We start from the raw sequence: 27,841 nt of genomic DNA on the forward strand, positions 1-27,841 counted from the left end.
GGTTACGACGTAATTAAGCATCGAGCGATAAAATAACGCATAATGCGTAAATAATCTACATATTATTTTGTTAAATTAAATGGTAAATTAAAGTTCAAATATATCGTGTGTCGAAGTATATTAGAGTTTAAATATACTATACGACCCAATATTGTGTGAACCCTTTGAGTTCGGCCAACGTGTATATTATACGTTCTGTATATTTTATCGAATTTTGACGCCGTACATATACGTTCTGTATATTTTAGTTTTATTCATCTTGTTGCTATTAGTTGTTTATTTTATTTATCTGTTATTAGTTGTTATTGTATATTTATCTATGAAATGCGCTGGGGGAATTCGGCGTTGGTCCCGATACTGGAACTGCGCACTAATTGCTAGGTTCTTAATTGTATCGAAAATTAATCAACATGGAAATGGAAAAATTGTTGTTGAAAATTTGTCTTTTTGCCGAAATTTCCCAGTGGGTTAACGTTCGCCAACAAAAAGTATACATAACGCGAAAAGAATATCGCCACGTCCATTAGAGCAAATACAGTTCGGCAATGATATGTTGCATAATTATTTGAAAAGTGACCAAAGGAACGACAAACTCGCTCAACAGCGCTCAACATCATCTCGAGGCGAGAATAGAGTGGCGATGATGGCGCTATGCGGCGTCTCGCGCGTAAATCTTGCGTTCGAGGAACCGGAAGCGTCGTCGGTGGTCTTGCAATTTTGAATCAAACTCGCCCACTGCCAAATGCCGTTTATTGATTGTGCCAAATTCCACGCGCGTGCGTGCCCCTCCTACCTCCCCCCGCCTTTGTTTCGGGGCTTTTTGATGCGCGCGTAAATCGTCGTCTGGTTTTGCATTGCCAAATCCTTGATATTCTACCGACGATGATGAAATTCATTTTGCATATCCTACGTCATACTTACATTTTCGTGGGATCGACCTTTTCTCCTATTTATTTCTCTCTTATTTATTATTGAATAATTACTAGATTATGGATATTTACGCATTTCTGGACAATGTTCGGCACGTGTTAGAATTTCAAAGGAAACGACGACTTCTTAAATAAATAGATATTTCATGCATTGAGAAGAAATGAAGAAGTGCAAACTGTAATACGAATATTAACGAAGAAACATATAAAATGTTGAAGGTTCTTTCTATTAATATTTGGCAGGAAAAATAATTCTCCATGGAGATTTTAATTTCTCGATTGTATTCTCGAAAACGTGAATGTTTATAAAAGTCAGCAGTCTAACGATAATACTCTTATTCGTCGAAAAATTTACGAAAAAGTTTGTCTCTTTCGAAGACGATGCTGCAAACTTTTGAGTGACAGTCCATAGTATGCGAAAATCTAGAAAATGTCAAAAGTAAAACACTACTGACAACATTTAATAATATTTCCTCTCCTTAAGTTATAGAGATAAAAATTTGTATCTTCGTAATGGTCCACTGTCCGGATAAATTCTCGCATCTCTGTATTTTCCAATTTTGATGTTGATTAACGCCATAAAAATATATATATCAAACCTATGTTTAATTTGTACGTCAAATCGCTTAAAAACACTTTTCTTTTTTTCTTTCTTTTTCTAACACGTTATAAATTTTCGTGTATTTTATTTTTCAAGATTTTTGATTCAGCAAAGAGCTGTCCTCGTCCACGCTCGGACTTGCGGGAATTTTTTGGCAAGCGGAACAGAAATCGTCAGATTAAACACACGTGGTGTTTTTTCAGCGAATTGAAATTCGTTAGTCGAGATTCGAGCTGTTTCGCGTTTATTGTCGATCGAATTCCCATTCTTTTTTTCGTTCTTTCCTTTTCAGCCCCGTGCCCCGCGCCCGCCGGATTATCGAAACGGTTGTTACCGCGAGAGAAAACTCGATAACTTCGATTTCCTGTTCGATGTAAAACGAGCCACGTTTACCACCGAGTTGCTCTCCCGCGAAATTTCCTGTTCAATTTCGTATCGACGCTTTCGCCAAACTATTGTTTTCCTCCGCTCTTTTTTCCTTTTCTGTCTTCCCCGTTTATCCTTTTCTCTATTTCTCCTCGTTTTTTACTTCAATTTCTCTCTTTCTTTTCTTCATTCGAATCACGAAACACAAAAACGAATTGTTGGAAAACTAAAGTAAACAATGTCGCGAAAAGAACAAACCAGACGCGTGGAAACGCGGCACTTTTTCACAAAGAAACCTGACGAAAATGTTTACCGACTGAGAGCCTGCAGTTGCGCTCTTTTTGTTCGTTAAAGCGATTAGGTTTCTGGGCAACGTGTACTTCGTTAGCCAAAATAAGGAATTAAAGGGCATGCGAAAGGAGGACGATTCTCTCTCCGCTGTATAACGTCGAATGCAATCTTTTCGAACGCATGTTTGAATCTCTTTCGTGAGTTAAAAATTATGAGAAGACAGTTAAAGTACAATTTTAATTAAATATTTCAGACTTTTGAAGGGAAAAAGATGTCGAGGTAATTTAAAAAAATTAGTGGAGTATCGATATTGAAACCTGGAAGAATTTCTCAGACAAACAGCGTGCAGAATAAAAGTATTTTAAAAATGAGAAGAAATAAACGAAATATTTCTACTGGAAATAGATAGATACGCGATTATGTAAATTAATATGGTTTTTTTACAAAAATTAGTACAACTTTTCCCTTTTCTTCTTTCAGATATCTTTGTCGTACAAGAAGAATATCGAGTTATCCTGGTAAGTGTTTTATCGCAATTGAAAATTCATATGTAATGGCTTTTTCATTTTTCCTGAACAAAAATGCCACATACCGTCGAATTTTTCCACGTAACGTCCATCTTCATTCGTAAATATTTATATCAATAATACATTAAGATCTTAAGTGGATCTTCTTCTTCAAATTCTTCAACTTCTCGTCGAATGAAAGTGACTCGGTTCTCCAAAATGGAAGAATTCGACAATCTAAAAAAAAAAAAAAAAACGAAGTTAAAAGAATCCCAATTTCGGACGATATCGTACGAGCGAAACTGGTCTTCCAGAAACTACAGAGAAATTCAATTTTCTCCCCATTAAACGGATCGTCGTGAATTACGGAAGAATTCGATATGGTTTGAATCAAACAAACGTTCCGGAGGCATGCGACTAAATTCGATTCCCATCGAGTTAAATAAACTTCCCAGAAGCGAGGAAGAGGATTCGATCGAGTATGGTTCGCCAAAAGATCTCGAAATTTCTTTAAATTTCACGTGCACGTTGATTTTTTCCGAATAAAGGCAGAATACAAATTCTGTTTTCAACGAAAGAAGTTGGTAAATTAAATTTTCATTGGAAGTGAGAGAAGTTACTTGTTGCAGTTTATACATCTTCAATCTGATCTTCAACTTTAGGAATTTTTTATTTTATTCTATTTATTTTTCTTTTTTTATTTAGGAAATTTATTTAAAATATGGAGATTAATTGCGAAGAGTAACATATGAAAGGTTTTACTATTAAACCTGTTGTTCGAATATTAACAGAAAACTACTGCACTCTTTAATTCTCGTTGTTTAACCTTCATCGTATGATTTATTAGCTATCACAGGGAGACTGTTTTAAATCAGTCTATTTAAATAACTGGAAATTTAATCGATATTCATATATTCAAATGTAATTGTATAGAAGTCAGAACGATTGATCAGAACGAAATACAAACTGTATATTTACCAGCTTTATTTAACAGTATCCGCTCTGGAAAAAAGAATAAAAAAAGTTCTCTGCTTGGAGTTAAAAGTTCGTGCAAAAAGGATGACGTTTAAATTTAACAAACCTCTGCTGTAGTTTAAAAATACGTTTTTATTAACAACTACATAGATTTCTCAATACTTGCTGCTGCAGCTTGACTAAAATTCTAATTGTTTAAAAGCAACAGAAATATTTTCGTTGTCTTTTAACCGATTATTTATCATTTCTATTGCGTTCATAGATTTTCTATTGTAGTATCGTGAACGAAAGGCCTAAGAGATCCGGGTGAACCATAAACAATATCGCGAGAAAACCCAAGTGCCGAAAAGACAAAGGGATGCTAAGGGAGAAAGACGAATTAACAGTCAGTGTTAGTTGAGAAGTCAGAGAGTGCGAATTGCGTTGTCGAGAGAATGTGATCCGCGTGAGAGTGAGTGAGAGAGAGAGAGTTGCAAATTAACTATTTAGTTGTCTAAATTTTAGTACGTTATTGTATTTAGTTCACGTTAAACAACCATGGTTCCCTGTTTAACTAACACCTGTTTAATCCATTTGAAATGAACTAATAAATAACAAAGAACCTACACTACTTTTGGACAAAGTGTACGCGGTACAATATCGGAAATATTAATTTTATTGCGCGTACTGGATTTTTCATGCTTGAGATATTTGAATATCTGTATTTTACGTGATCAATAATCCCCCTTAAACGATCTTAAATATCGTTTTTCGCGTAATGTAAAACCGGGCTTATTTCACGAACGTCGTTTTAGTAACTTTTCCGATCGCTCGATAAATTCACTATTTCATAAACGAGAAAACTCGATTCGAAATTGGGTTAACACGAGATCGATATCGAGCTGAGTGAAGCGCGTATTAACATCGCCAGGCACGTAATGCTTTGCCGATCAAATGTTGTGCATGCGTGTAATTACTAATAAAGAGCGAGCCGCGTTTATTCAGTCGGCGCTTCCCTGAAAAATTCCCTAGCACGACGTTTAATATGGATCACGGGATCTGATATTCTGTCGCGCGTCGTTTAATGGAAACATCTGCGTAATTAATCCTAGTATAATGCACGCACGAAACGCGTGAATTACGATGCAACGTAGCATCTGTAATCAAAAGCAATATCGAAGATCTAGGGACATTTTGCGCAGGAATAATTTAACGCTAACCTTAGCAGGCTCGGTCAAGTGATTGATTTGAAAATTTCATTTCAAATTATACGTTCATCGTTATATTATTTCGTTATGGAAAATTAATAAAAGTAAAAGTTGCAGTTATTTTTCCACATTTCGAATAATTATTCGTCTTATATTGCGCTGCAGGGAATTCATTTGAAATGAAACTCGATTAAACTCTTGAATATTTGAAATAATGATATTTTCATACGCTTGAAATATTGTTTACGGGATAATTGATAACGGGAAATTATCATAAACGTTACAGTTATAATAAATTCGAAACGATCGTAATAAAAGTGTATAGGGATTGCGTCGTATTGCATCGTTGAAAAAATTATGGTGGCGTTTAAGTGCTTAACAAATTTAAATGCTAGCTTACGAGTAAATTAGCGGAAATTAGATCGTGATAAATAAGATGCTGTCGAGGCGAGAGCAAGCCATTTTAATTCAACCTATCCCATTATTCCGGATTAGCGTTTGAAAAATGAAAGAGATGAACGTATCGTATAGGGAAGGAGACAAAATTTTATTACAATTAAATCCTTCTAAAGAAGAGAATTTTTCTGTTGAAATTAATATTAAAGACAGAGGGAACGCAACACATTTTTCCTATTTTGTAGCTCGAACGAAAAGCGTAGATTATTGCTCGCTTGCTAAACGTAGACTTAAACGCTCGAATGCAAATTACTTTTGTTTTACACGTCGGTAAAAAGTAACTGTAACATGTAGATACAGCTCTGGGCTAGGGAAAATTTTATATCTCGAAGTTCCGCATGCATCCGTAAATATTTTTCATTACTTTGTTTTACAGAATGCTGTTACAATTAACAAAGAAATATTTTTCACAAAAGAGAAGCTTTAAAGATACGTGCATCTGTTTTCGTTATATTTTTAATGAAATTCTTTTCCGTTCCTCCTCTCTCCCTATCTCTCTCTTTCTCTCTCTTTCTTTCTGATATATAAATAACTTTGTTTAATGTGAACTTTGAGTTTTGCTAAGTACACGGTGCACAACATTTATCTGTTTGGAGCCGACTCGGAACAACTTATAGAATTTCGGATATTATCTTTAGTTCCGTAGCATCGGAACTTTTCTTTAACAGAATCTGTTAGAATTACACCGAAGAATTTCAAGGCTTCCCCATTGTTCCTGGAGATCTAATTACCTCTTCGGCAAGTTCACTTAGGAAGAGTTCACTTGTTAGAAGACGCGCAATAATAACGATTCAGCGGTAGTTTCTTGAATACAGAGCACCTCGTACAAAAGAAGTACGTAGTAAGTACGAAACCCCGGCTCTTTCTTTCTGATAAATTCAGCAGCAGTATCGGATATCGGAAATCTTTTCTATTCATTTCAAATAATTCAATCTTCATCAAACCACAAATTAAATTCGAGCGTAATTTTTACTTTCGTTCGCTGAATATCTTGCGCGTCTTTAAATGATCTTCTCGATGTTACGCAAAAATGTTCAGTCTTCTATGATCGCTGTAAAATTGTTCGTTTATCGTCTATAAAAATGTATGGAATTTGTTAAAATTTTCTTTTATTGCTTGTAAGTTTCTTAGTGCTTCTAAAATTCGAAATATTAAATATTCAAGGAGAGACTAACAGGAAGTGTTGGCAGAAAACTTCCATTCCCACAAAAATAATCTTCGTTTCGTTTCATGTTCGAATTAAACCGGAAACCTTTTCCACTTACCAAACAACACTTCGATGCCAACTTCGTGTCTGGAAAAATCTTCGTCAAGCGAGTGATCTTCTTACCTGACTTTGTTCTTTAAATTGAGACTCGATTTCGATTACATTCAGAAAACTCGCATTCCCATAAAAACAATCCTCCACTTTCTACATGGCTTCCATTCACCTTTCCCACGTTTCATACTTTCCGCTTCGAACTAGCCCGAAACCCACTTACCAAACGACTCTTCAACCCTAACTACGTAACCCGAAGGATGTTGATCGAGCAAGTGATCCTTTCACCTGACACTGTTCTTTAAATTTAGTCTCCGCGTGGATCAGATTCAGAAAATCTCCATTCCCACAAAAGCGATCCTCCACTCTAATATCCATTCGCCTTTCACACACTTGAAAAGTTCTAACCCTCGCTGAACAACCCCCAACCTTAACTGGCGCCCAAATTCTTCGTCGAACGAGTGGCCTTTTCGCCTCACCATATGACGCTGCTCTTTTTAGTCTGTGCACCGTTTCAGCCGATTAGTTCCTCACGTGGCAGAGCGACTGTGGAGCGTCTGAAAAGCTTCGAGTAACCGGGCGAATCTGCGTCGATCTATAAACGGTGAAAAATAAACAGACTCGTTCTCCCTGGCCAGTTTTAATTAAACCTGGCAGGGAGAAAAGACCACGTTCCGGATACAATGGCGTCGCGAGACAGTCGAGAGGAATCCTCGGAGCGGAGCTGATGCTCCGCGAAAGAACAGGGAAGTTCCACTGGGAACCGGTGCTCCACGTCGGTTAATTATCTAATCGACCTCTTCCGCGGACAATATCGCCCGGCTTCTTCGTCCGGTTCCTCGGTGAACTTCCGTCATCTAGCGGAACAGCCGAGCCTACGGCAAATAAGAATGTTAATTACGGGGATTCGTTGGTCGGAGGCTGCTTTCATTCGCCGAATGCCGCCGCTCTTCGCAAGTTCTTTGTACACAAGGTGAGTTTCGCAGCCAGAGAGAAAGAAAAGAAGGGATCATCCTGGCTTTACGCGACTCTCTTACGGCCGCTTTAGGCTGCTATCACACGGAGATACGCGTCTCGTGACACCTGTATGACGTATGATAGGTAGCAGGTGCGCATATGTTCATCGTGATCTTAGATTAAACGATACGTTAGATTTGTGGACGCAGCCGGTGCATAGGAATCCGTGAGTCAATGTGAAGCGAAGATAACGAAGGGGAAAAAGTGACGTTGCTTGTAAGCGAAAGATAATTCAAGATGATACTGCATGAGACACGTGCACGCGCGTATCTGCGATAAGAACGTAGAATCTAATCGCGTTATACGTTTAATAAAAAATTTCACTCTACGATTCAGAGAAATTGGAGAGAGATCAAAGATTACGTACAGTAGGTTGATGGTGACAATTGCTTGGTTTTAATCTGACAATTAAATGTCACAGAGAGGAAGAAAGAAAGAAGTGATAAAATTGATACGTAGAAGTCATTGAACGACGCTGGATAATTTTTCTGACACGGTATCGATGTGAATTCAAGAATAAGATTATTCCTTTTCATTGGTAAGTTGCGATTAACTGGAGCAATTATCGAACGGAGGAATAAAGTCCGGAATTAAAGTTGTCTCGGTAGTCGATGAAACGATAAATCATATAAACACAGCAATCTGTGGCTAAATCTTGCAAATCCGACGGAACCATCATCGTTGGTATTCATTGTCATCGGTTGGATAATCTGATGCAAAGCCTTGCAACCATTTGCATTTAGCGAAGCAACGAGAAATTGTATGCAAGCCATCGTGTAATCATATGGTGAACTGTCAACATGCATAAATTGAAAATTCATAGTTTCCAAGTTTCCTCGCATTTCTCGGACTTCGTCAGATTAGTCCAGCCAGTGGATAATGGATATTTCAGTAGGCGCAAGGCCTAATAAAATAATAAAAATAAAATTCTTTTATCGATTTATTTTACAGATATAGGATACAAACATGAATTAGAGCATAAATTACACGAACTGCTTTAATGTACAATATAAGATAAAGATAAAGAACTAGACTTCGATAAGATTATACCTAATACACATACACACACACACGTTACACCAAAGACGCTTGAACAAAAGGATTTTTCTTGACCTTTCGAGGGGGAATTTTTATGAATTAAAGCAGAAAGAGAATTCTTTGCTACACTGAACATTAACCTTTTTCTAGACTATGAAGAACGTTGTTAAAACTTTAGATTTTGTAGGGAGCTCCACAGATAAAATGTAAGATTCGTCTGAATTGAGCAGAAAATGGATTACAACGTGGATGTTTTACTTCATTGTAATACAAATGAAGGTGGTAATTCGCGGGCGATAGTAACGAAGAGGAAGAGCAAGAGAAATAATTCGATAAGTACTGGAGATAGGCAGTTTATTTAGCATAATTAACGTTATACTAAATTGTGAATATTTAGCCGTGTGAATTTCTACAATATTTATGTAAATTCTCTTGGTACAATTACCACGTCCACTGTTATTATTCCCCTTTTACCAGTTTTACATAGAACGTATGTCTCAACGAGAAGGGTAATAAAAAATTGTAAAATGAAAATATCGACGAAGGCCAACGTTTGGAACGTTTCAAACCAAATGCAAAATTGAAGAATTATATAAATATCACCAATGTTCCGTACATTCCGAGCCAACCAACCAACCGATACGTCGCAAAACACAAAATTATATGGAACGTAGTCTGCAGGCGCGTTCAAACGCAATTTTCACGCACGAGCTTTCGAAAAGAAAATGCGATTCTGTATGATCCTGTGGCGAAGTTCGCAACGATCGCAGCTACAACGATAAAAGGCAGGTGTACGTATTCAACGAGGGCAGCCGGTTCTTCCGACTTAATTCAAATTATCCGACGCGAAACGAGATGAGCTCGCTGGAGCGCGAAGGGTCTGCACTCGAGACGGCGGTCCCGTTATACAACTCGTTCGCGGCCTCCATATCGGCGGCTCTGTCGATCTCTTTCTTTTCTTTTTTCTTTCCTTTCATTCTTTTTTTTTTCCGGGGGTTGCCACGTGTAATCAGCCGAAATTCCGCGCCGTAAATCAATACCCAAGCCCCTTCCGACGATGCACCCCTAGCCAACCCCCTACCCTTCCGCCCCTGGCCCTTTCCATTTCCGAAACTTCCGCCTCATCGTCTTCGGAGGCGTTATTACCCGGCAGCCGCGGGCATTCTCATTTCCTAGCCGCCGAATTTTCCATTTTCATCGACCACCTCGTCTCTTCCGCGAGACTCGCGGCGAAGAGATTCCGCCTGTTTCCGCCAGGGATCAGGATTAATTGCCGCGTTCCTTCGAGCCAGCGGACTGCCTTTCGTTCGAATTTTGCGAGACCGATGTGGTGATCGAATTACGGGGAAGATGGCTGATGGAGGAAGATCCGACGATCGAGGATGGAGGATGAGTCGTAGATGGTTGGCGAGGAATTTTCACATCGCTAGCATGAAATTGTCTTGGTACCGGGAAGAACTGGCACTGGATTCGCTACTGGAATTGTCAGGACTCGTTCCTGAAGATTATTGAAAATTTTCTAGATTTGTTAACATGCAATTAGTTAAATTAGGGTAGTGTTGTTGTCGCGAGTTTGTAGCGGAATTTAAGTGGAATTCAGAAGTATGTATTTTGTACGGTAGTGTAGCCTTAGTTTGAATTTTGCGAGGGCGAGTGGTGATCGAACTTTAAAGAAAATTGGTGGTGGAGAAAGAATTGAAGATGGAGGGTCGAAGAAGGCTTGTGGATGATGGGCGAGGAATTTTAGCACGGCGATATAAAATGGTTTTAGTATTAAAATGACCACTATGATTATCTTCGCCCCCGTTAACGAAAATTGCTCCGTGCTATTACCGTAAATTTATAGCGAAATTTAACACAAACTTGCTAGCGATACTTTATCATAGAATTACTTGAGTTATTAATTACCATTTTTCGTAGAGTTAATGTTTTATCGATTCGCGCGAATATAGTTTCGACTTGATCTTTGCGACGGTAATTTACGAGCGAATTCTGAGAAAAATTGGCGATAGAGGAAGATTTGAAAGTGGAGGCTTAACCAAGGCTTGTGCATGATTAATGAAGAATTTTAGATCGATGATATAAAATGGTTGTAACGCTAGAAAGTTCGATGTGATTATTTTGACTCAATAGTCGATGCTATCGCCGCAAATTTTGCAGCAAAATTTCAGATAAATATGACGGCAATATTTTTTCTATTACCAGAATTATTAGAATTATTAATCCCTCGTAGAATTAACGTTTCATCGATTGACACGAGTGCTTAGAATTTTGTATGGCTGAGATATGATGGAATTCTTAGAAGTATCGTCCTATTGAATAACACGTGCACCATTTCGCTTCATGACTTTCCCATCTATAGCTCGGCGAACTCTCTTCATCGAACGATAAGATGTAAGCTTAACTGCTACAATATCGTAGCACATAGTAGGACACAATATATAACATATTATCTGCTACAGACCTTTCCCCGATATTCAAATGAAAACCAGTCCGTGGATATCCTTTCACGAACTTTCAACGTCGCCCTTTTCCCTGCTCTGACCCTCTTGCCGAGATTCTGCCAGCCAACCTTTCTTCGACTCGCGATAGACGGGTACAGTCAGTGAAAAAGATGCGGTTATTCCACTTGTACATTTACATTTTTGTCAGAAGCCTCTCTAGACGACGATCACTGTTCATCGCTTTTTTACCTTCTTCAATCTAATTTTATTCAATCCTAATTCTATCTTAATATCACCGAAACTCATAAATACAAAGACGCAACGGTTGCGTCGTGTCTTTATATTCGATCATCACAGATCTTCGTGTTACATCTCGCCAATCTTTCCGTGTAAGATCGTATCGTCCACTTTTAAAAAGAATTCTCAAAAAGTGAACTGAGAACTACTATATTAATACATTGAAGTGTATAGCTTCTACCGATTGTACGATCAAGGATCATCAATTTTAAGAGATCAATTTTCCAGCAAAAGTTGACTGTAAAGGTGAACTGAGGATTATTGGACGAGGAAACAGTTACATTGAGAATCTGAGTGTATCGCTTCCACCGACTGTACGATCGGTCAGACAGAGCTGTTAACAGTTGTATGGAGATTTAGCTGGATTATTGACCGTTTCTCCGGCTCGACGAAGATGAAACCAGGTCGAATGGTATTTGTTAATGTGCTCCCGCAAGAGGTTTTTTCGCCAACTCCTCCGAGAGAGAGCTTTGGCCCAGCTTTTCGTCTACGGATTTCCTGCAGTCCCTTAAAATCCTTGCCTCCTTCGTCGGGAATGCGTCTTGGCAGTATTGGACGTTCTATCGATGTACTTGTTCCACTTTGGATATGTATCCTGTATTCATTTTTTACCTCGTGTACGGTGTATTTTAGTTGGTATTTTCCTTTGGACAACGTTTGATTCGGAAGGAAGATAGGTTTCCAGTGATGAGAATCTTGCTATTTCTACTATGTGTCCATACGTATCTGTATACGAATATGTTGGTGCATTTGTGTTTGGCAAATTTATTGATCGGATTTACGTATATTTATACATACGCGAAAAATATAACGAGAAGGTACGTTCCAAATAAAAGTTGTGCGTCCGGTTTAATTGACTTTAAATCTAATTTGATTTTTATATGCATCTTTTATTCGGCACATCGTGCATGTGTATACGGTGTTTTAATATCGACTTTTATGAATTGTTGATATCGAAAAATCGACGTGGCAAAATATTTGAAATTTCTCGTATTTGTTCGATGCTGTTTCAAGAACAAGAAGAAAATTCTAGGAATACGTAGATCGCTCTCTTTCATCGTTACAAGATAACATCCAAGCAATACTTTCTTTCATCGTAAAAAGGCTATGGTACAACCATCATTCTTTCATCCTTACGAGACAACGTTCAACTTTTTTCTTAAGTCTGGACTCAAGAGCAAACAAAAGTGGCCATGTCTCCAGTGCATTATTAAACTCTCCGTGTTACACTGTTCACGTAAGAAATTCCTCGTCCGTCGTGTTACACGACTGCTTGGAGAACAATATCCATCAACAGGAGACTTGCAGAGCCAAGACTACAGTAGTTGAAGGGAACTTCGCCTCGAAGGAACTTTTAATGCAACCATTTAGCCACAGAAACATCTTACTCTGCAACCGAGTGTTCCAGCTGGAGATCTTGCCCTCTGGTCACCGTGAAACACTGTCGATTAATTTGTCATAATGAAACGAGGAGTTACGCGTCTTTAGTCTGAGTTCGCGACTTCATTTCCGAAAGATCGCGGTTATAGGTCACGCACTTAAAGTACGCAAACTAAAAGGTAAAGTAAATGAAGTAACTAAAGCAAGTAAAGTAAGTAAAGTAGGTAAAGTACGCAACTAAAGTTTACACGGTATACGTGGACAGATTGAACAGGAATCGAGCAGATTTCCGGAATGACGATAACAGTAAAAAATAAAGCAACTCCTAGCGACGATTCCGGGAACTTTCTAATCTGGCTTCGTAATAAAGTTTATTCTGTGGAAGTGATAAGAATCGGTATCATCGCTGGTCGTATTATATATATTTTTCTGGGAGTAGATTTTGTTAAGATTAATTAAGAGAATTTTTTAGGAATGACGAAGGAAGAGTTTGAGGATATAGATACGAGAAAGTTCTTAGATCATCGAACTTCTTCATTCCCAAAATTTTGATAATTAATGAACAAACGAATAAAATACAAGCTACATTCGTAGCTCTTTTATTTATCAAAAGATTCCGAAGAGATGCAGAGTGGAAGAGAAGATATGGTTACCATAAAGAAACATGATCTTTACTTTCAAATAGCTAAGACACACAAATTTTTCAAAAGTTCCAAAACCAATTAGAGAAACAGAAGACGTAACCGCTATGAAAAGATTATATCTTTGCGTCCTAATTACTAAAACATACAAACTCTTAACGCTTCTTAGCATTTCTATTTGCTAACTAAAAATTCCAAATCCAATCACAGTAACAGAAAACGTAACCACTATAAAAAAAAAACCTACAATTTTCACACCTGAATTACCAAAACACACAAGTTCATAACGTTTCTGTTCACTTAAAAAAAAGAGAGAGAGTGAGAGAGGGAGAGAGAGAAAAATACCTGAAAACAACCAGAGAAACACGTATTCATTGCAGAAAAAAAAAGAAAAAAGAACATTAAAATACGCAAATTCGTGACTCTCTTCTATTTATCAAAAAATCTCCCTCGAATCAGAGAAACGAATTTTCCTAGCTCCGTGTATCATCCATTTTTTCTTCTAATATTCTACTTCGTCGTCTAATAAGTTAAAGGAATTTCGTTCAGGGATAAGCCGAGTTGATATCAGAAAGAGATCCCTGTTTGTTGGTGTGCTCGTTTAGCTGCCTTCTGTCAGCCGCGTGAACGCAGGATTTGTTGGGCTAAATGACGCTGATAATCGGAGTTTACGGGTTGCCCCTAAGTCATCGAGCGACGAAGGAACCCATTCGAGCATCGTACAGTTTACTTGCTGGATCTCTCTGTCGACGACGGTATTAACCTTGTAAATCCGGGATATAATGCGGATGGGATCGCGATTTCGCCTTTAACCCTTTCGCAACATTCGCCGGGAAACAACCGTGGATTTATGGAAATTTGGACGTTGTGGTGATATTTAAATTACGCAGACAGATGGTGGTTCCAAAATTGGGAAGGCTGAGCGCTCCAGAACGTCCAAAAAATCTGACCTAAGCTGACCTGATTATACCTTAGCACCATTAGAATCACGATCCTAGGCATATGCATATGCAATTTCATTTCGAATCGCTTGAATCTGAGTAAATGTAACGTAACCAGCACCGTTTTCTTTTTCTCGTAACTTTTGAACCTCGAACTTGAGCCACGACTCAGACGAAGCTTGCTCACCACCTTCCCTATGTCTGCAACATATTCGAAATTCAAGGAAATTGCTGTTCCCTTTTCCATGTTAGTTACCTTGAATTTCATTGCATTCGTTTGGGAACGTAATTACTGGGACAGACGATTGGCAATTTTTAAACCTACAGGAAGCGTGTGCATAATTGCGAGATCGAATGCGAATCAACGGGGAAGTTTGGTGGACAACGAATCGTAAGATCGTTTCCCTGTGAAAAATAGAAAATGCGATTCATAAGTGTGTTTATAAATGTTCACCTGTGGTTTTCCTTTTACTTCTACGCAACGAGTTTTGCTCGAACATTGCTCGAACGAATGCTCGATGGCTCGTCTCAACTAACTATGAGGCAGCAGTTTCGAATAACTTCAACCCCCATCGGCGTATACTGACACAGCCATGCGTTCAAGCAAGTATCCCTTATAAACTCGTACACTCGGTGGTCTTACATAGGCTGAAGCTGCGGTGTTCAACTTCATCTCGTGGGTCCCGAAGGGTAACCCCCGACTGGAATTATTAAATTCGCCAGAGTGCGTCGCTTCCTTTTCGTCGATAGACGCGGAGGATTTCGTCTGCCTTCGAAACGGACGATCTCGAGGCTTCCATGTCGACACGTAATATTGCCAATGGCAGTAATGGGGTCTAGAGTGCATTGAATTGGGATTATCGTTTCGCGTACGATACATTTTAGTAATGGGAAGAACGAATTCGTGGGAAATGATGATTAACGAAGTTTCGATTTGGATTCGCGCAAAATTTGGATTGGTGAAAAATAATGGATAAAAGGAAATGTTTGTTCCGAGTTCCTGTTAAATGATAACTGATAAATTTTTCATTTTGATTATACATAATGAACGATTGATTAGCGATTGTTGCGCAACGTTGGCTCGTGACATCGCAAACTGTAAATCTCGCTGAAAAAGTTTGGAGCGAATTAAGTGGAAAACTGGAATTCAAATCTTAGATTGGCAGATATGTTTGAAGTCTGAATCATGAAACCAAGTTACGATAAATATTATAATAGCAAACCTAGTGATACGAACGTGGATCGGATGAAAAGGAATTTAATTTAATCGTAGATTAACAAAGATTCTTTGTAAAGAGTTTTACATTGCGAACATGTCTCGTGTCAAGATTAATGACAATTATCACTATATTTTCTATGAATAGTATCGAGTGGAGTTACTATCCCATACGGAACGTGTATTCTTCGTTATTAAATGTTTCATCAATTATTCACTGTATTTACGCACGCGGTTGGATATAAATTATTCATTTTCCAGTGCCGATATCTATTTGCGAAATTTCATTCAAATAGATGCTGATCCATATAGTTTCTTCATCGAATGATCATACTGACGTATCGATATCAATAGCATAGCAAAATTTATTCCTACGGATTGCTACAAACAGCGAGATCTGCGAGTCATTCAATGATGCGATGTCTATTTTTTAAATTCCGACGGTTATCAAATATAATTTTGTTTTAACACCGAAGGAAAGAGCTGTTTGAAAGCAAACATTTACTCCAAAAATATGCGTGCATTAGTACGATCTATAGAAGAATATAAACATTTTTATGAGACGAATTTTATTCTTCGTGAAGTCTTCGTGTAAAGACTTTTAGAATATCATTGACATAATTATTGATATACTCTTACATTATCGACAACCGTTGTATTTAAATAATATGCAGACTGCTGTATCGCAGAAGATGATGAAAGACATTCGATTTTGCATATTGTATTAATGAAACGTCGATAGAACGCGATTGCACGTCACAGGATTTGATGAAAATTTTTTTTACCACGACTAACGATAAATTTAACTATCTGCCGTCTAAAACTAACCTTTCGAATTCCACAATGAGGTCAGTCGTGACGTAATATCTCTGTTTCACTTACGAATATTTCTGTCCCGACTTTATTTAACCATCGAACTGCAACGAAAACTTTCGAACTCTGCAACATCCAGGAAAATTAATAATTTAAAATGGCTAGCGAAACAATATCACGATTTATATTGATTGGCGCACAGTACATTAATAATGCGTGAGGTGTTAACGATGATGAATAATGGAATTATCGACGGATTGAATCGAATTTACTTCGCTTGCATTTTAGGATTTTGTCCTTTCCCTCGTGTTAAATCCGCGAAATTAGATTAACGCATCTGAAATGTTAAGGGCGATATTTAAATTTGCCGATGGTCTGCGGGAAGCTCGGTGACAGTCGACGTTTCGCTGGAAATTGGAAGGATCTCCCAACGAAAATAGCTTGGAAACTCGAAACACGATTGACGCGATATACAGTGACTGACGTTATAGAATACTACGCCATTTGGTCACACGCGAATCGTTACTTACGTGGAAACGTCTATCGATCATCGCAAAAGTGTCTAATTAATCTAATTAAACAAAGTATAATTAACGGTTCTTGATCGACAAAGTCGAAAAGCTCCTCTCGCGCCCGTATCCATCTTGTATTTCCAACGATTCTATTTAGAGAAATTACGCTTAGAAACTTGTATTTTTGACAGGAATTTGATTCGTGCGGTTCCGTTTAACGAAATTGAATTGTAGAATTCGGAATTTGGTGGAAATTCGTTTCGCGCGCTTTCACGTAAACGAATTGAATTTTGGGATTTAATGGAAATGTACTTTCTATAGCTGCGTTTAAAGAAACTGAGTTTTGTAATTTGCAATTCGGTTTGATTTACTCCATACACTTTCGTGTAAAGAAATTCGATTTTGAAATTTCGAATTTGATAGAAACGTAATTCGCGTAGCTCCATTTAAACAAATTGAGTTTCGTAATTTGGAATTTCCTGGAAATCTGATTCGTCCGATTACGTTTAAAGATATTACATCGCCATTGGTCTGCCAAAATAACAACTTTTAAACAGTCCAGCTACACTTGATTAACTTACGTATACGATATCTTTTGTATCTTCGATAGCTAGAAAAAAATAATATTAAAATCTGAATTTAGAGAATAGACAAATAAACATAAACCGGATATGACAAACAAAATTGAAAACTAAATTCTCTTACCAAATGAATCGACTGTATCGTAAAACATAGATTGCAAAATAAATTTTCTTTAATCAACATTCCGAGTATATCGTAAAACACAAATTATTAAATAAAATTCTTTTACCAAATGTACTGGGTGTATCATAGAACGAAGGCAACAAGATAAAATGTTTGGTCTAAATTTAATCTATTCTTTGGTTTAAACAAACGTTGAACGATTAATCGGTAGGTTCGCGAGAAATAAACGTCTTGGAGCTGTTAATTACCAGTGTCAGTCGATCAACACGCATTGTTCGAGTGGAATCTCGCGATGGAGAAGACGAGTCTCGGGCAGAACAGGAATTCCAAACAGCAGATACGGTTAACTGGTAAAATTTGCAACTAAATACGTCAGGCGTGCAGTAAGTCGTCGCGCCATCGTCGTCTTCGCCGTCGCAAAGTTTCGTGTTCCGCGCGAAATGAACTTTCCACGGCGTAAACACGTCGATACGAGTCGATACTAATTACCATCTTCAAACCGGCTAACAACGGCAGTTAGCTTTGCTTTAAATTACCGGTTTCCAGGAAGAAGATCGACAACCGGACAACAACAGGGCTTGGAGGAAAAATGCTTATTCTACGTACGAAAATAAATCGTTAGAAATGTGGAACTCAATTTTGTTCATTCGGAGCTTCGTTTTCCAGGTGAATCGAAGCTAATGATTTTCAGAATAGACGTGCCCCTGTATGATTTTGTACCGGATAGGGATACGTGAATCGGCCAGAAGATTATTCTGTGTGCAAAAATAAGTCGAAAATTTCAAATACAATTTCTTCGTGCGAAGCCTCGTTTTCAGGGAAATCGAACTTGACAGTTTTTCGGATACACGTGCGGTTGGATAATTTTTCCCCTGAACGAGGGTGGTTTTATCGGACAGGAGATTGTCCTAAAAATGAGTCGGAACTATGGGATAAAATTTGCTCGTATAAAGCTTCTTGAGGAAGTCAAGCTCGAAGATTCGTGACATATGGACACTTGGTTAAAATACCGAGTATGTGTGATCGAGTAGACGTTTGCTAATTTCCTGATATGGAATGACCTAAAAAGATTAGAGGAATATCATTTATTTTACGTATACGACATGGCAAACCAGCGAATCTAGGTTGTAGGTTCTAGAAAATGTATTCACATTTGAAAATGCGAATATTTAAAATGCTCGTTGCGCAAATTCGTACACCTACAATTCGTACACTTACTTGTATCAACATCGGATAGATCAATTTATAGAAAGAAGATCGTGACACGAGCATGTGAATCGAGCACGTGTAAAGAGAATTCTGTTCAAAACTACTAAATTAACCCCCTATAAACCGCGATAAAAAGTTTCAAGCGGTAGTTTCAGTCGAATTCCGCACAACACGTACGGATAATCGATTCGGCTTATTTTTAGACGCAAATTCTGCAATACCGAGATAAGAAAAACAAAAAGAACGCGCGAGTTATTGCATGTACATTACTCGTTATTTTTTATTCGGCCGGTCTGTACGTGCGGATTAGAGAGGCCAACAAAGAGAGGAGAACGCGGAGGCGGGCGAATGAATGTAAAATGGAGTATTTATGTGTCTGTGTGAGGGAGAACGAAGGGTGAAAAAAGGAGAAACGCGCGTATGGTATGGGTGAAACGGGAACAAAAGAAAAAGAATACGTGCAACAGAATGGGAAAGGATGAGGGAAAAAGGGAAAATGGACAAAGAGCAGCGAACTATCAGAGAAGGTAAGATAACGGTACGTGTAAAGAAATGAGAAAAAATCTTGTTTGAAAAAGAAGGAAAATAGAAATGGAGAACGGGATAGAGTGAGAAATAATACGCAGACGAAGAAGACGAGTGTTTCTAGCGTCTTCCCTCGTCTTTCATACGTTCTCGAGGAATTTAATTTAGCATATCTTCGGTATAAATAGATTAATCTTTTTGTTCTTTTCTTTTTCGAGAATGTCAGAACTGAACCGATTAAAAAATATACGGCGCCGTATTAAAAACTCAAGATTACCTTCGTAATATAAGAAATATAAGGTGTTAAAAAGTCAAACCATATTTCACCTAATCAGGCCTATCGAATATGGTAAATTTTATTCGAAATATTTTTTTATAAAGTCAGTAGGTAATCAGTTATTTCAAGTGTCATAGAACTTGGCATAGAAAACTTTAACGAGGCACGATTGTCATGATTATATTTGCAAAGTCTGAAACTAATCTGAAGATGCACATAAAACTTGCAAGATATTTCTTGCAAATACATATTTAGCAAAGAATTAGTATCCAGTATAAATAACCGTGTTAAACGTATAATATATAGATAATTAGCCTTTCTGTATTTTTAACATGACATTTTCAACCAAATCATATTTTTCTGTCATTAGACGATTTCTCAAGTTTGAAGGAGATAAGCAAGAGAATATTGATACGTGTAATTTCTCATTTGAATTTTACACAGTTTGTGTTAAAAGATTAAAAGAAACACGTAATACTCGAGGATCGTGACAAAGTTAAAGATGGTCCCATTGAATATCGAGGTTTGTCAATACAATTGACAACTGACCGTTTTAATCCTTTTGTGTTCTCTGCGAAATATATACTTGTATTAAACATTCTGTAATTTCTATGTGTATTTTCAGATCGATTTACATAATCGTGATAATCGAGTTTCATAACAGTGCTAATTAAATTTCAAAATGTTTCGTACAACACGTATTAACGTACTCGTAATAGGTGCGCACAAACGTTCGAACGTTTCCGTGAGCCTGTGTGTTCAGAAAATGACAGGATACAAATTTAAAAGTGGAATTTTCTATAAGTTTCGAGATGAAACATCAGAGTTCGAACATCTGCGATCTCGAGACGCGCAGACAAGTTACAATGGCACGTGTTTACACATGCAACGGCCGTCATATTTACCTTACAAGTTATCGAATGCATATGCAGTATATGCACGCGGACCTGTGATACATGTGGCCTGCTATTGAAATTAAATTCCTCTGAATTTAGTAGAATCGTGAAGCTCGTAGAAATCGACAAAGGAGACAATTTTGGTTCTTCGTGATGCATCGTTTAATTATTTTCTTTGACATTTCTTTTAAAATTAATAAATTTTCGTTAAAACGATCGTTCGACTGGAAAGAAAATATGAAATATCTCAAAACAGACGACGATCAGATTTTGGACGCGAATCGTGGCAAACCAGTTTCATAAATCTCGTTTTGACGTTGATTCGGGAATCATCGGAAGATGGAGTGGATGAGACGTCGGACATGGAATGGAAATTCGAAGTCAGACGCACGAAGAGACAGAATGTATGCGCGGGGATTAACCATAATGGAGGATGGGAATCGCGTGATTTATAGGTCGGTGGCCGAGCTGCCAGCTGGAACGGAGTAGCGCCAAAATTCTCGGCTCACGAAACCTTTCGTCCGTTCCGGATAAATGGAGAAACCTTTAGCCAGCCGATCCTTGAGAAACAGCTTTTGTTAATGAAACAACCTGTAACGGACAGAATGCAAAATTGCCATTTTCCTCGTTCGCATCCGGGGGTAGTTTCCACTTCCAGGGAGTGTAATTTCCAGAGAAAATTGTTCGCGAGTTTCGAAAGTATCGCGATACTGCGAAACACGCTTTGACGAGTTTCGGAAGTGTACCGTCGAACGAATCTTTGCTTCTAACAGAGTTTTGTCCTGAAAATAGTAATTTAAAGTTTACATGTCGTTTGTTTGTCAGAGATCGTTCCACGACTGAGAAGAGTTCATTTTTTCCAAAGCTAATACATAGAGATAGGTACTAATACATAGAAGTAGATTTCTAATCGATGTTTCTTCTAAAATAGTATAATTCTAATAGTATACTCTTGTTGCGACGCACAACTTACTAACAACCAGTCGGATGGCAACTGATCGGTTGTTTATCGCGAGTCTTGAACGTTATTAGCGTCCAAGGTGGAGGAATATAATAAAGGTAAAGAGCGAGGTTTAATTCACCTTATTTATTACACTCAATACTCGGATTACACTGATTTAAGTTACTATGTTCCACGTTCTATTCTGAATCCACTGTCCGTAAGTGTGCTGATTATCCTGTTAAATATACTGTTCACTGAGTGAGTACTGGTAAGTGTTGACTCTTAGAATACTGATGCAAGAGTCTGTCCTGTCCGTAGGTTACGGAATATACTGTTCACTGGTACGTGTTGACTCTTCGAATACCGCTGCGAGAGTGAGTCTTGGGGCTGTTGCTGTTGTAGCGGAAGGTTCGTCGTGGGGGTGTTCCAGGTCCTGTTCCTACCTGGTCCTTGGGTAAAGCCGTATGTTTCTGAATGGGCTGGCTGCCTTAGTGACGGTTCGCACGGGTGACCTTATATTTAGGGAAACCCACGTGTCCCGTCTTCCTGAGATGTCGCATAGAAATATAGGTATTTTATGGTGGGTCCTAAAGTACCTGGACTGTACAATAGGCCCACTGTTTATGATGGGTCCGCATTGCGATACCCTTGACGGTCGTCCTGCCCGAGTCTGGTGGTCATACCGTAGCGGTAATTACCAGGCGACCCCTCCAAATCTCGAACAACTCTCATTGTAGAATCAATTCATCGATTAATCGCAGAATCGGCAAACTTTATCATTCTTCTAGTAAACTGACGAATACGAAGAATACGCGCTCTAACTGGAATTCGACAAAAATAGAATATTTATTTTACTTTAGAACAAAGAAATTTTTTCATCGCGTCTAACTAAAATAACACGCGAATCAAACTGCGCCGAGACATATACGTGAAATGCAATCCCCTTTTTAGCAACACTACGCTGCAAAACAAATACAATACGAAACATTCACGCAACAACTCAAACAAAAATGCACCGTGACGTTCTCAATTTCATTTCCATTTTCAATATCACATAGTCGTTTCATTTCGTGCCACTTAGACCAACAATTTCTCCTCGACCGTTTCGCAAATCATCGAACGCACGACAAACTGCAACTAAACCGAAACAACTACGACCAAGGCAGATTCACACGTACGATGTGCTAAACGCATTCGCCCGATAACTCGGCGAGCGATGTCCGTTAAAACGCGGTGCACGGTTAAAGCCGCATAAACTGGCTCGATCGAAATTTACGTCGCCATCTTGTCGTCGCATTATCGGCCGTCAGCCTGATTTACCGGAGCTGTTCTAGCTGGAGGACCGTCCGAGCGAACAATACGGAAATTATAATCCACTTAACGAAGATATCCGTACTCGTTAGAATTTCATTAGAAGCATCTGCTTGAAGGGACACGTAGACGACGACGACGACGACGACGACGAAGACGACGACGACGAAGACGACAAGGACGACGATGTCTCCCCTGGGGTTGTTTCTAACGAGGCCTGATTAAACAAGCGATTACATGGTTGCCGGTCAAGGTGCCGGCGGACTGAGGCCGTGGAAGCCTTAAAACCGTGCAGAAGACGAAACAAAAAAAAAAGAAAGAAGAGGAATGGGCGGAGGTAAAAAAGGGAAAGAAGCGCGGAGAACAATGGCTTCTGGATGAAAGAGTTTGCAGGCCTTGGGCCACGCGAAGCTTTTCTATTCTCTCCGCGATTCTCTTACTCCACCTCTGTATATCTCAATTTTTATGTATATCTCTCTGCCCGCGTGTGTGCTTCGTAGTGTCTGATATACTCGAAGCGTTCATAGATTTATTATATTAATTATATATAATATATATTATGTTTTTGTGGCGGAGCTGCTTGTGATCATCTTTTCTTCGTTTCTTAAGACTGTTATCTAACTGATTATAACGTGGATTATAGTATTGATGTTTGCCCCTTTTTTGCGACAAAGCTCCTTTTGTTATATTTTGTATATTTCTATTCCAAGTTGCTGCTAATTACTCGAAATAGGGTAATTGTTAACTGTATGAACTTTCTTCGATTTTTATAATACCCTCGTCAATTTCCCTGTAAATTAAAAAACGGAAAGCTTTCGCGCCATTCGCTCGTTAAAGACCAAGTCTTTCGGTATCAATCGAATAACAAAGCGTGCAGCGTCAACGAGTCTTACTTCGCCCTTGTCGACCTGCTGGCATTTTTTATCGGACGTATCCGGCAGGGAAACCCCAGTCCAACTCGAAATCTCGTCGCGGTCGCAGACGCCGCCTCATTTCCGTCAAGCTCTGAACGTCCTTCAGCGGATTTCTCTCTGTGAGGGGTCATGGAACGAGGGGAGGGAAGCTTTGGCTCCGGCGGAACAGTCGTCGTGTCGGTTTCGTCGTCGTGACGCGGACTAGTGCGTGCACGAACGAGCACTCGTCGTGTCAGGGGTTGAACGAGAAAGAGAGAGACAGAATAGCAGAGCCGTCTGCGTTCGAGGGAGGAAATGGGGAGGAAAGGTGACGAGGTCGAGCTCCATTTCTGGCTTCTCAACCCCGTTCTCTCTCGGCCCTCTTCTCGCGGTCAAGTTGCGTGACGTCGGCAGTTGTCTCTCTCCCTCCCTCTCTCTCTCTCTTCCTCGTTCTCTCTTGCCTTTCGACGTGGGTCAGCTCGAACACCAAGGCTTGAAATTACTCAGCGAAAGGAAAGGCTGACTTCGGGATTCGATGCCGAGGTCTCGAGTCTTCTTCGTTTCTGCTGGCTGTTGGGATAGGTTTTGGAGGGTACGCTTCCGAGGGTTGTTAACCCTTTGTTTTAAGATTCTTTCACTCACTACGGTACGAATTGGGTGCTTGAGAAAGCGCAGGTACACCGTGATTGAGCTAGAGCCGCGATTTTCACGGACGTTTAAAACATTAAATACCTGGCTATTTACAGTGGCTAGGTATTTGCATGCCATTACACGTATTTGTGTAGTATTTATGTATCAGTTAATCGCGTGCAAGAGCATTAAATTTCGTTTCCTCATATACAGCGGAGGTCCAAATTATTAGAGCCACCTACATGGATTGATGGTTTCACGTTAGAACAATCAGCTTTTAAATGGAAATCCAGTTGTCCTGAGTTCTTGTTACTCTTTTATGACGCAACGATGTCTCCAAATTGTAGATATATCTGGCCGAGGTTGTTTTATTATTCTCGTACCGTGACTCTAATAATTCGGTCATCCATTGTACCGCACTACTTTCGTACGATCACACAAATTTTACATCGTGAAAATGAAATGCAGAAAGCGATAGAAAAATGATCCAAAAATGGGGATTCGTAGAAAAAGTATTTACTTTTTGTAGCCACATTTTCCTTGGATTGCCAAATGGAAACAACAGTCCGGCGTGAATGCCTCGTCTTGAGCCGGATATAATATGCTTTTTGGTGCGCCGCAGAATTTTAGTATAATTAGTTTACGTATGTCACGAGATGAAAAAGGTTAAAGATCGCTGAGACAGAATGTCGAAGCGCTATGCTTTGGTTCAGATTCGTTGTTTTATGTTTCTATCTCAATTGGAATTCAGGAGATCGGTGCCACCGTCAATGATTAGAATTGAAATTGATAAATATAAATTATAATTGATACATACAAATGATATCATAGTTTGTAAGTTTTGAATTTAGAAAAGAAGTTATGCGTAATTTATTTAGGAGTTGCTCTTTTAATTGAAAAATTCTAGCATAACAGCAACGTTATAAACCTGAAATACAACTGGATTATTAAGAGTGTTTCTACGAAAGGAATTATTTTAATTCGTCTATTTTATACAACTCACAGTAAGAATAAAACTCCAACGACAAATTCCATTTTTTCAACTTGCTGATATTAGAGTTTCTAAAAATCCATACAACGGAGAATGCAATTTAAAATACCAATTCTGGTATTGAATTCTCGGCTTCGCCTTCGATTCATATAGAACATTTCCTTCTTCTGAGCCAGAGAGCGCAAATCGTTACTCCTCGAGGACGAGCTTCAAGAAGTCAATAAAGCGAGCGAGGGTCCTCGCTCGTATCCGTCGCGTACGCATAAAGAGACTATAACGAGACGGTGATAGGCACACGGAGAAATTGCATCTTCCCTCTGTAGCACTTTTTCCGTCGGCAAACGTTGTTCGAACGATAAAGATTGAATCTCGTATCATTTCCATTCTAATCTTCCTAATTCTTCTTAAATGCCAGAGAAATATGAGTACAAATTCGACATATTCTCGTTATTCTTATGTGATGTTGAACCAGTGTGCAGTTGGAGAAAAATCATAGTCACAGGATTTTCAGTCAAAGAAATTGATATTTTTATTCAGATAGAAGTTTAATAGGTGTAAAAGTGTTACGTAATGCAGATTTTAATATAAATTTCCTGAGAATTATAGTGGCGGGTAGAAGAAAGCTTAAAATTGATATTTATACTAAATATTTTTTACCATATTGATAACAATCGTCCATTCTATTTATTCGCTGCTCTTATTAAATATAATTGCTCTAATTAAATATAATCTTATTATATATAATTTTGTAAAATTATGGTGTCTGTTATACTTCTTATTTTATAAACTTTGTTTTGTCTACTATTGTATTTGGTCACACATACATCGCAGTAATGCTAGTTTATTTTACTACAAAATTTCTGGACTTTTGTTCGGTTTCATGTGACGCAAAGGAGGGAAAGGAAGGGAGTGAAATAGTAGACAATAATTTTGTAGTGCGCTGGCAAGCCTCGAATCAGGTTTAAACCCCAGGATTAGCATTCTTTCAACATACCACTGTGCCGCGGTTGAAGTTAGCCGAGCTTTAACGTAGATAATACAAGAACCAGCCCTTAATTTCAGTAATAACAGTAAACCTCGGAGGACGATAAAATGGCAGAATTCATCTTTACAGGAAATTCATTTATAAATTAATTTACGAATAGGTGCGATATTCGTTTAAAATTAACGCAATAGCGCCAATTATAAATAACAAGCGAAATCGATACTGCATGTAATTCAATTATTAACGCGGTGATTTAATTCGTTTTAATATAAAGTAATATCGAAATAATCGCCGGTAATGTCCTTAGCATTTCTCACGTGATCATTGTCTCTTTGTGAAAATCCGCACGACTACATGCTTCAAATTGTTATTTTATTTTAATACGAATTAATGTACCGTGTGCCCCACGGAAATTAATTTTCAAGGTTTCCAATGTCTAGATATAATATTTATCGTCGATGCGGCAAATTTATAACGTACACGTGTAACACGGCAGAACCAAGTTTTAAATTTATTTAATTTAAGTTATTAATAAATAACAAAACCGATCCAATTATCCATTTTCGCAAATACCTTGAACTTGCACAATTTTCATTTCGTCGAAATCGTACAAAATCAAACAAACACGACGGAGTTACGTCAATAGTACTATCTACGTGGACAATCGAGGTGATACAACATACGTGTCGGTAGAATGTGTCAACCCTAATCCAATGACCAGTTAGAAGCGAAAACATAAACTACTATACCTAAATTGCGAATATATTATATTCGTACTATTACGAACGTAATTTATAAAATCGAAAGTAGATTTGATCGTATTTTTACATCTTCAGATTCAGCCTAACGACGAAACCAAAGAGATTTCAATCTGGCGAGGCAATTTGATTTAGTTGTTTTAGATATTAAAAACTATATAAAATATCCAAAATCCTATACTGTAGATAATAATAATAATTAGACAATAATTAGATAATAGATAGATGTAATAATTATTTATAATAAATATGCTAGACTTTGCAAATTTTCTATATCTTCAAATTCGTTCTAACGACCAAACGAAGAAGATTTCGATCTGGCAAGGGAATTAAATTAAATTTTTCAAATGTGTATATCTCGCACACGATAGTTTCTCGATCGCTTGGCGCGTTACTGGAAAATATAAGAAACGATACTGGAGGTATACGTACGTTGCCAGTGGTTTCACCGATGACAACGCGTTCGATGGAGAACATCTCGAGAATTGTGTCGCCAAGCATAGATGTATCCCGGTTTCTAACCATTCAGAAAATGTTATACGTTTTACTGGATCCATGGCCATATTGCGACAGCCTCCTGCTTCGATTCCGTCGAAACGACGCGACGTGTGTCTGTTCGATACGCTACAACCGTCCGCGATTTTTCAGTATATGGAACGACCGAGGGGGAGAGAGATACCGCAGCTACTCTCTGAATCTCTGCCATTTTAATTGTATTGGTTTACTGGGAAAGTTTGTAACAATCAACAATTCATATATTGTCGATATATTTTATTGTATATATCGTGGAATTGGAGGATGATCATTTGCTGTGAATAGAATACGCTCGCATCAATTTATATTTTACGTG

At 38.3% G+C, this 27,841-nt stretch overlaps 1 protein-coding gene and 1 long non-coding RNA gene across 5 annotated transcripts in view; one reads left to right on the top strand and one right to left on the bottom strand.

Annotated features, from left to right (window-relative positions):
* Positions 1-27,841, top strand: part of LOC100743853 (poly(rC)-binding protein 2) — a 171,795-nt gene that overhangs the window by 49,789 nt on the left and 94,165 nt on the right. For all 4 annotated transcript variants that reach the window (XM_033319348.1, XM_033319349.1, XM_024365824.2 and 1 more), the window contains exon 2: positions 2,668-2,705. The gene's annotated coding sequence lies outside the window, so the exon portion shown is untranslated. The remainder of the gene's footprint in view (positions 1-2,667; positions 2,706-27,841) is intronic.
* LOC112212350 lies at positions 1,331-18,246 on the bottom strand. Its single transcript, XR_002946167.2, has 3 exons — positions 17,822-18,246; positions 2,780-2,930; positions 1,331-1,352 (listed from the first exon to the last, which is right to left on the bottom strand). It is a non-coding gene; the product is annotated as an uncharacterized LOC112212350 (long non-coding RNA).

Source organism: Bombus impatiens, unplaced genomic scaffold (genome assembly GCF_000188095.3).
Source record: "Bombus impatiens unplaced genomic scaffold, BIMP_2.2 scf_0151, whole genome shotgun sequence".
Taxonomy (NCBI): Eukaryota; Metazoa; Arthropoda; class Insecta; order Hymenoptera; family Apidae; genus Bombus; species Bombus impatiens.